The sequence below is a fragment of the Apium graveolens genome, chromosome 6 (assembly GCF_009905375.1).
Source record: "Apium graveolens cultivar Ventura chromosome 6, ASM990537v1, whole genome shotgun sequence".
Classification (NCBI taxonomy): domain Eukaryota; kingdom Viridiplantae; phylum Streptophyta; class Magnoliopsida; order Apiales; family Apiaceae; genus Apium; species Apium graveolens.
In genome coordinates, this window is record NC_133652.1 from 84,784,766 (window position 1) to 84,794,439 (window position 9,674).

The window sequence follows — 9,674 nt, forward strand, 5'->3', positions numbered from 1 at the left end:
TCTGTGGATATTTCAAGTTACAGGGGCATGGTTGGCTCACTTCTGTACTTAACAGCTAGTAGGCCAGATATAATGTTTGCTACTTGTCTTTGTGCTAGATTTCAGGTTGATCCTAGAATATCTCACTTAGTAGCTATTAAAAGGATTTTTAGATATCTCAAGAGAACACCAAAACTTTGCATTTGGTATCCTAGAGATTCTGGTTTTGATCTAACTGATTATTCAGATACAGATTATGCAGGTTGTAAAATAGACAAAAAAAGTACAACAGGAACCTATAAGTATACTTACAGTTTGTAAGCATGACACGACGGATAAGTGACATAATTTTTACAGTTTATTTATTTTTAAACGGCTATTTTGGGCTATTTTGATTGGTTACTTTACTTCACTTTATTATTTTTGACAGTTTATTCCTGAGATAGTATAAAAGCAGAATTCATTTTTATTCTACTCTTTTATCATTCTCAATTAATTTGCTCTAACTTCCTTTCTTCTCCAAAGCAAAAATTTTCTCTGCAAATTTCTCATCCTCTAACAATGGCACCAGTCGTCAAAATAATGTCTCAAAGTGGATATATCTATGAAAAGAACAACTTCACAGCTCTTGTGAACAAGGAGATTCAACAGTCTGGAGAGTTTCATAAGATGATGGATTTTGTGAAGGACTGTAAACTCAGTTATGCTATGCTGGAATCACCCACAATCTATTGTGAAGTTGTGGAGGAGATATGGACAACTGCAGTATACAACTCTACTGACAAGACCATAACTTTCACTCTCAAAGGTAAGCAGTTTTGTATTAATAGTGACATTGTCAAAGCATGCTTTAGAATTCCATATAATACTGCTACTGTTCTACACACAGACACTAATATAATTAACATGCTAAATTCCATGGGCTATGCACTTTCCACCTCTAAGCTAAGTGAAATTAGGAGGTTAGGTCTTAGAAAAGAATGGAGTTATCTGTGTGATGTGGTAACTAAAGTTTTCTCTGGTAAAATTAACAATTTTGACTCTATTAACATTTCCATGCTTAACATGCTAGTTACTGATAAGTACTTTAATTTCAGTGACTTGGTTTTGTTTGAGTTAGGTTATAAGTTAGGAGAGCTTAATAAGAGAGTTAAAAGTGTCTATTATGTTAGATTTTTTATGATGCTTGCTAACTATCTCATTGAGAACATTGAAATTGAGAACCCAGCCAACAAGCTGAATTGTTGGGTTCAAGAAAGAAGGATTATTGCAGATCTCAATAGGACAAATCACCACAAAGAGGTGCCTCTCCAATATTTTCCAATCATGGAGAGACCTCAGGTAAGTGAGGTAAGCACCATTGTCTCCACTCTTCCAACCTCACACATTTCTTTGCCTTCAAGTGTAGCAATGGCATCTGTGTCAATGACCCAACAGATGCTTACCCAAGCTACCAAAACAACAATTTATAAATCCAAAATTAAGAAAGCCCCCTGTGGTTTCTCTCAAAAGAAACCAGTTGCAAAATCTACTAAACACAAAGAGGGGAGTGTGAAGGGGAGTGTGAAAGTGAGTAAGCAAGGTGAGGCACAGGGTGAAAATCAAAGAAACCCGAAGGATAAGGCTGGTGAGATGAGTGTACCCAAGCCTAGCCACACCACATTTTCCCAACAAATTATGGTTGTTAATAAGGAAATAAGCTCAATTCTAGTTTCACCATCCCAAAAGGATGTTACTATTGAAACAAGCTCTCAACCAGGAGCACAGACCAAGAGGGGTAGGGACACTAGTTCACCACAAACTTATGCTAGAAAGAAAAGATAAAAAATACTTGGGGATGCACAGGGAATACACACAGTGCAAAATGGTGTTAAAGACCCAATCACTGCATCTTTTCAAAGTCAGATTGATGTGACTCCAATAAATGTGGAGTCACAGCCAAAATCTTTAATAATTGAAGCACTTGAAACACCAAATTCACCCACACACTCACTGGATGTTGACATGATCAATACATCACTTCCAAATTCTCCATCTTTAACTCTATTGGAGAAGCCAAAAATCCAAGCAAGTGAGCATCATCTTTTGGATGATTTGTTGGCTCACTTGCCATTTCTTTCGAAGTCTGTTGAGACATCTTTGCCTAAATTTTCATTAATTTCTTCTATCCCGACGGATATTCATCATCCATTGAGTAGTGATTGTATCCCGACGTATAAGCCTAACAGCAGTCATCCGTCGGATAGCCATACTACTGTTCCGATGGATATTCATCACCCGTCGGGAGTCTCTGCACTCTACACAACTTTAAATTTCTTCAATTCTCACAAATGCAGAAGACTTAGTGGTAGTGCAATCACTCTTAGGACTGAGGAAAGGGAGTGAACTGAGTGAGAGGCTGGGTTGCTCCCAGGAAAAAGGAGAGAATATGAGTGAACAAATGCAGTCCATTTCTTCAGGACTGGAAAAAGTGAGTGAGGGGAGTCCCACCTTAGATGGTGAAGGTGAGGGTGTGAGGGTGAGAAGCCAAGGGGAGCCCTTGATGCAAAAAGAGAGATATATTGAGAGAAATGTAGGTACTAGCAGTGATTTTGAACTGGCTGAAGACTCATTTGGGGATATTGGTGGGGATGATGAGGAAGACAGCATGAGCATAGGGGGAGATGCAACTATTCCTTCCTGGATGCTAACAAAAGAATGTTCCTACTCACATCTCCAATCAACACTATTTAAGCTGATTCATGACACCCAAACAGCCATTCAAGCATCTATAAATGCCAGCACAAAGAGGCTCCTTACAGCACAACTTGAAGCACTCTAGCTGCATAAGATTCAAGCTCTCCAACACAGTCAAAGTGTAGATGAAATCAAGCAGGAAGTCTCTAAAGTAAAACAGGATTTTATAGCAAGGTTGGATGCTAGACTTTCTGGAACCACCATGATTGAGATAGCTCAGAAGCTAAGGAAGGAGGATGATCTCAATAGAAAGGTTGAGGCCATGGACTCTAGATTATCTGATGTGGAGAATTCAATGTCCAAGATACTTGCTAATCAAGAAACTCAGACTGCTTTGCTCCAACAGTTGGTGGCTGCTCAACTCTCTTCCACTCTCCAACTTGATGCTAACAAAAAAGGGAGAAAGGCTCATCTAGTGAGGGGGAGAAACAGCTCAACATCCAAGTTAGCAAAGTAATTGTGACAACAATTGCTTTCACAAAGCCACCAACCATGAACAACATTGACATCATAAATATGGCAGCAGCAAAACTGGAAACAAATGACAAACTGCTAAAGATTGATGTAGCAACAGTTGAGAAGGAGTTAAAAGAAAAATGAAGGAAATTAGATGCAAAAATTCAACAGAAATTTGGACCAATTCAGAAACCAGACAAAGTCTTTAATCATCACTCTCAAGTCAAGTACATCTATGTGAATGAAATGAGTTTGAATTATCTGGAAAAGGGTCAAACATCTTGCATCAAATCTCCAAAAGCAAAGCTAATCATGAAGCTTAAAAGATACTACTCAAAGTTTTCAAACAAAAATCCTATGGATATTGTGTATGAAACACCTAGGCCAGATGAGAAGAAGCTGTTGGCTAGGTCAATTGCATTTTTCAAGGACCCAGCTGATTCAGCACTTAAAAGAAGAATTGCCAAGATTTACAGAAATGGTAAAGAAATCTGTGTGGTGGCTGGACACCCTCAGTTTATAGAAGCTAAAAAGGAAGAGAAGGAAAGAAAAGAAGCAAGCTGCCTTAGATGCTAAGAAGCTCAAACAAAAGAAGAAGCAAGTTGCTATCTTGGCCAAACTTCAAGCTTTAAAGACTACAACTGAGATTTCCGCACAACCATCTGTAATTGCTGAACCTCAAGATCAAAAAGTGCAAGATGAAACATAACAAAAAAGAAGATTCAGATACAAGGTCCACTCCAAAAGGAAATTGGACTTCAGTGATGAGGAAATGGAAGACTATATTCCCAAAAAGCCTACAACTTCAACTCAGACATCAAAACCCTCATTGGTATTTGAAGAATTCAAGGTGGTGGATCTAACTAGGAACATTCATGATGAGCCCATTATTCCTAAGGATGAGCCAGTAGACTGGGATAGGCTAAATTTTCCTATATTCAACAAGCCAAAAAAGACAAAGAATAGAGCAAACAAGAAAGTGAAGCCTGTGACTCTCAGAGCCAAGACCCTAACCAAATCTCAATCTACAGTCAACAATAGAGATTTGATATACATCTGTGACATCAAGGAGTTCTCTGACATAAACCTCTACTTAGATGAATTGGAAGAAGTAAGAGGAATTGATGCTCACAGACATCTTCCTGAAAGGCTGATGTTTAAATATAAGGGAGGAAAAGAGATAATATGGCCACTTCACAGGATTCTTCTAGAAAGCCAATCAGTTCTAATAAAGATCTACTCATCTTTCAAAAAGAACTTTGGATACAATGTAACTGCAAGGAGATTAGTTCTAAAGAAGATTGAGGAGCTAAGGAGTAATAGAGCTAAAGATGCACTACCAAAAACTCTGTCAATTCCCTTCACAGGAAATAGAGTGCATTTAAGGCCTTATTGGCTGATGGAATTCGGGGATGAAATGGGAGTAAGAAGATTCTTCAGATTGGAGGACCAGTTGAGTATCTCTAGCAATGAGACTCTATTGGAAATGCAAGAAATGCTAGATCTCTCAGAAGCTGATGAACTTGAGTTCCACAGACAACTCCAGAATCAAATAGAGGTGAACAACAGGAGGCTTGGGAAGAAATCCAGACAATCAAGGAAATAGACTTACCTGCTCAGACTAGAGGAGCACCTTGATAATGATTGTGAGCAACTTCTTTGTATACTTTGATTTGTTCAATTTTCAGTAAAAGTTGTAGCACTTGTCAGTTTTATCTACTATTTTCAATCTGTATTTTTTTGTGTTTTGTTATCATCAAGTTTCTCTTAATTTATGGCTATAATCCCAGTAGACATAAATTGGGGGAGATTGTTAGGAACATGTTGTGTACCTGATGATAAGTTAAACAAAACACCTTAGTAGATTCAACTTAGTGAATTTTGTAGAACTCGACGGATGATTTAATATAGTCCCGACGGATGACAATTTGACATCCACCGGGTGAGTAGCTTATGTAACAAATAAGTATTGTAGCACATTTCTGCAAAAAAATTTGTGTAAATTCTGTAGATGCATATGAGTCATGTTGACTACTAGTAGATACAGAATAGGTTGATTAATTGTAAATATAAGATGTCTTGTAATTCTGTATAAGTAAAATGGAGTCAAGTGACAAATAGCTACCCGACGGATGATCAACAAAGCTACCCGACAGATGATAAACAAAGCTACCCGACGGATGACAAACATGTACCCGACTGATGATCAAATTCAAAAATCTGTTGATAGTGACAACACAGTCACATGTGTTGGGTGTTTGCAAAAGGAATGTGGCAGCCTGTTTAGCAGGGATTTGAGAACAAAGAAGCATTACCATTTCCATGCTATTATGAAGATATTCAAATATGCTAGAATAGAGTAGTGAAGAAGCATGAAGTTAGACTAGATACATTTTGTTTTATTATCTTGTCTTATTGTCATATAAACTTGGTGATATATAAACCAAGTGTAGCTAGTAGAACAATTAACTAAGCACACATATTTTCAGAGAGATATTTTCAAGATGTATTCTGTAGCATTTCTCTGTAAGTTTAGTTGTTCAAACTTGTAAGCAGCTATGAGCTATTCAAGCTTAACAAAGTTCTCATTCTATATATATATATATATATATCTCTGGTGGATACTTTTAAATCCACCAGAAAGTTTTAAAAGCTTGTGTTTTTATTACTTTATGTTTTGATTTATATAACTACATCATTCCGCAATCTGCAAATCAAACACTTATATATCTGTTGAATTAGAACTGTTTTAAAATCTTGAAAAATTAGCCAGAATTACATTCAACCCCCTTCTATAATTCTTGTTGTATTGTTAGGGAATAATAGGATTGCCCCACAGTAAGTCTCCCATGTCATGAAATTCTACGTGATAAGTGCGGCATCCTCCTACAACATGATCCTCAGAAGGCCCACGATCACGAAGCTTCGGGCCATCCCTTCAACGATTCACTTGAAGCTAAAATTCCTCACCCCGGGAGGAAACGTAGAACTCAAGGGAGATAGAGACGTGGTCGGGTGGTGTTATGAGCAGGAATTGGTCATAGTAGAAATTGAGCCCAAAAACAGGAAGAAGGCGATAACCATACCCAAGGTCCAAAGCCGAAAGAAACATTGAGAGCACCTCAGTAAAAGGCTGAAGCTGGATGTCAACATGAAAGAGGATTCAGGGTACAACGTAACCAATGCAGATGCTCGGATACAGAAATTCATTGAAGTAAAGGAAAAGACTAAGGTTGAACCTGCTGCACAGACTGTGGAAGTAGAGTTGGAAATCCGGAACCCCACCCGAAAATTAAAGGTCGGAAAGGGCTTAGAAACAATGTTCCAACAAAAGCTCATAGAGCTCTGAAAGAGTATGCCGACGTGTTTTCATGGGCACTAGAGGATATTCCCGGAATTGACCAGTCAGTTGTGATGCACAGTTTGGACGTGAATCCGAAAAAGAAACCAATCAAACAGAAACGAGAAACTTCACCCCGGAGCGGCAGCAAGCTATCGACAAAGAAGTTGAGAAATTGCTCAGAGCTGATATATCTACGAAATCAAGTACCCATACTGGCTCGTAAATGTTGTTTTGGTCAAGAAGCCAAGCTGGAAGTGGAGAATGTGCATCGACTACACAAGCCTCAACTCCGCATGCCCAAAAAACTCTTACCTACTCCCCAATATTGACCAATTGATCGACACAACCTCCGGAAACACTATGCTGAGTTTTATGGATGCCTTTTAGGGATATAATCAAGTCCGCATGAATCTAGAGGACATCGCTAAAATGACCTTCATCACCCACCGGACGGTCTACGCCTTTATCATGATGTCTTTCAGACTCATTAACGCCGGAGCCACCTATTAGAAGATGATGAATACTATCTTCAAGGACCAACTGGGACGCAACATGGAGTCTTACATCGACGACATGATCTCTAAATCGGTATTGGCCCCGGATCACATAAAAGATCTCAAAGAGTGCTTTAACAATCTGAGAAAGTACAAAATGAAGCACAATGAAGGCCCATGCCTTGGCTGAGTTCGTAATGGATAGTACCTTCCCGGAGCCACAATAACCCACTTCTTGTGAGACCGTCTGTGAAAATGAAACCCTGAGCACAGATTCCTGGAAGCTCTATGTGGATGGATCATCAACAGCCGAAAGATCCAAAGCTGGTCATTAGTCCCGAGGGGTTCACCATCCAGCAGGAAATTACTTTCTCCTTCAAAGCAACAAACAACCAAGCCGAATATGAAGCCTTGTTGTCCGGACTTAGGCTAGCAAAATCTCTTGGAGTCTGGTCGTACACAACGACTCCCAGATAGTCTTCAAACAAACGAATGGTGAATACGTCGCCACCCCAATACCAGACCATGGTAAGAGGCCTCCTAGAATTCATCATGGATACCACCATCCTGCAGATCACCAGAGAAGAAAACAGCAAAGCAGATGAGCTCTCCAAGTTAGTGCAAAACTGCTCAGACTTGAGCTCCTCGATTTACTTTGAAGAACTATAGACTCCAAGCACTGAAAGGACAGAGATCCTATGCATCGGCAACCCAGATAACTGGATGACTCATTTCGTAGCCTATTTGAAAGATGAAACCCTCCCGGAAGATAAGAACAGGGCCAAATATCTGAAGCATAAAGCTGTCTGCTTCTTCCTGGAAAATGGTCAACTATACAGGAGAACCTTTTCGGCACTAACTCTAAAATACGTAGATCCGGAGGAAGCAGACTATTGTCTCCGAGAAGTGCATGAAGGTATCTGTGGGGATCACCTGGCAGCAAAATCCTTGGAATACAAGGTCATCGGGCAAGGTTACTATTGGCCCACAATCCACTCCGACGTTATTGCCTATGTCAAGGAATGCACCCAATGCCAGAGGTTCAGTAATGTGCCCAAGCAGAGCCCGAGCCTACCTGGGTCCGTTCTCTCCCTAATTCCATTCACTTTCAGGGGCATAGATTGTTAGTGTATACTGAAAATATTTATTCGAAGTATGTACATTTATTTCTGGCCAGTTTATTTGAGAATCATTTGAATGTTTACATGTTGTCTAATATTATATATTGTGAACAATCTAGTATCAAATGGGTTACAGAATATTAGATTGTTAAATACGGTTATATAATATAATAAGGTTCACAGCACAGGTGGTATTGGACAATCCACTGGTATGGCTGTAGTATTATTTAGATTAGTTTATATTGACTAATAAATAATACTAGTATACTTTGTGTATATTGAACATGATCAAATTTAGAAATGTTCCCTTAATACTGATTAAGAAGGAGAACTAAGATTCTATGTTATTATTAATGCTTAGGTTCTTAATCCGGAAATAGTAATTGACACGTGTATATTATTTACATGCTTTGATTTATATATGAAATAATTCTTATGAATTATATCATTATATTTTGGGTGATGGAATTATATACATGGTGGATATTATTTATTGAAGGAATCCATGTCCTGATAATATTCGGGTTAATGATGTCCCCTTGAAAGCTCAAAAAGATTTAATTATGTGAAACCCTGCAGGTAGAATTTATTCTGGCATAATTAAATAAAGGTTGAGTGGATGATCAAGGATAAAAGATACTAATTAAATAAATTATCAGTAATTTATTTAATTAATGGACATATGATATTTTAAACATGGGGAATTTAATAAGCAAATAATATTGGAACCGAATTAATTAAATTACGGTATTAGGAAAGGTAGTGCAAATATTAATTCTTTAGTGGATTGAATTAATATTTAATTACATTGGGCTAGGCTCAAGATGTAATTAGAAGGCCCAACCTAATTATCCATGGTCCCTATTGTAGCCTATATATATTCTTATTCTCTTCTTGCTTGGCAATTGTGTAAAAACATATTGTAGCCACCAAGGAGCAAGAAGAGAGGATAACTTGAGAAGACGGGGGCCACACTTCGCTCAAGGGAATTTGGGAATACAATAGAAGAGCGTGGAATCAACCATTAACAAGGTAATCCACTTTTCGTAATCTTTATCGTAAAACGTAGTAACACCCTAAGTCCGTGGTTCCCAACAATTGGTATCAAGAGCCTGGTAATGGGTTCTACGTTTTATGATATAATGTCCATGTCATAATTATATATGCGTGTATATAGTGTTTTGCTTGTATTGGTTTTGATGCAGGTTGTTAATCCACTATTATGGCCATGTATATTTTAATTATGTGTTTGGATCCCACGTAGTTTAATCGTGGTTAATTTTTGTTTTGGTTTCCACGTGGTTTAATCGTGGTTGTAATTTACACGAGGGTTGATCGTGTTAGAATAGATTTTACAAAATTAGTTTTGTATTAGATCTATTTTTTTTGTAATTGTTCCGGGTATTTTGTAATAGTTATGTGCGATCGGAAATCAATTCCGGTAGTTTTTTGTTCCGCTGTGCGATTACAAGGGGCTGCTGTTGATGTTTGGATCGAACAAAATCAAAACCAAACTCACAGAAAAGCAACAGGCGCGCGCGCTGC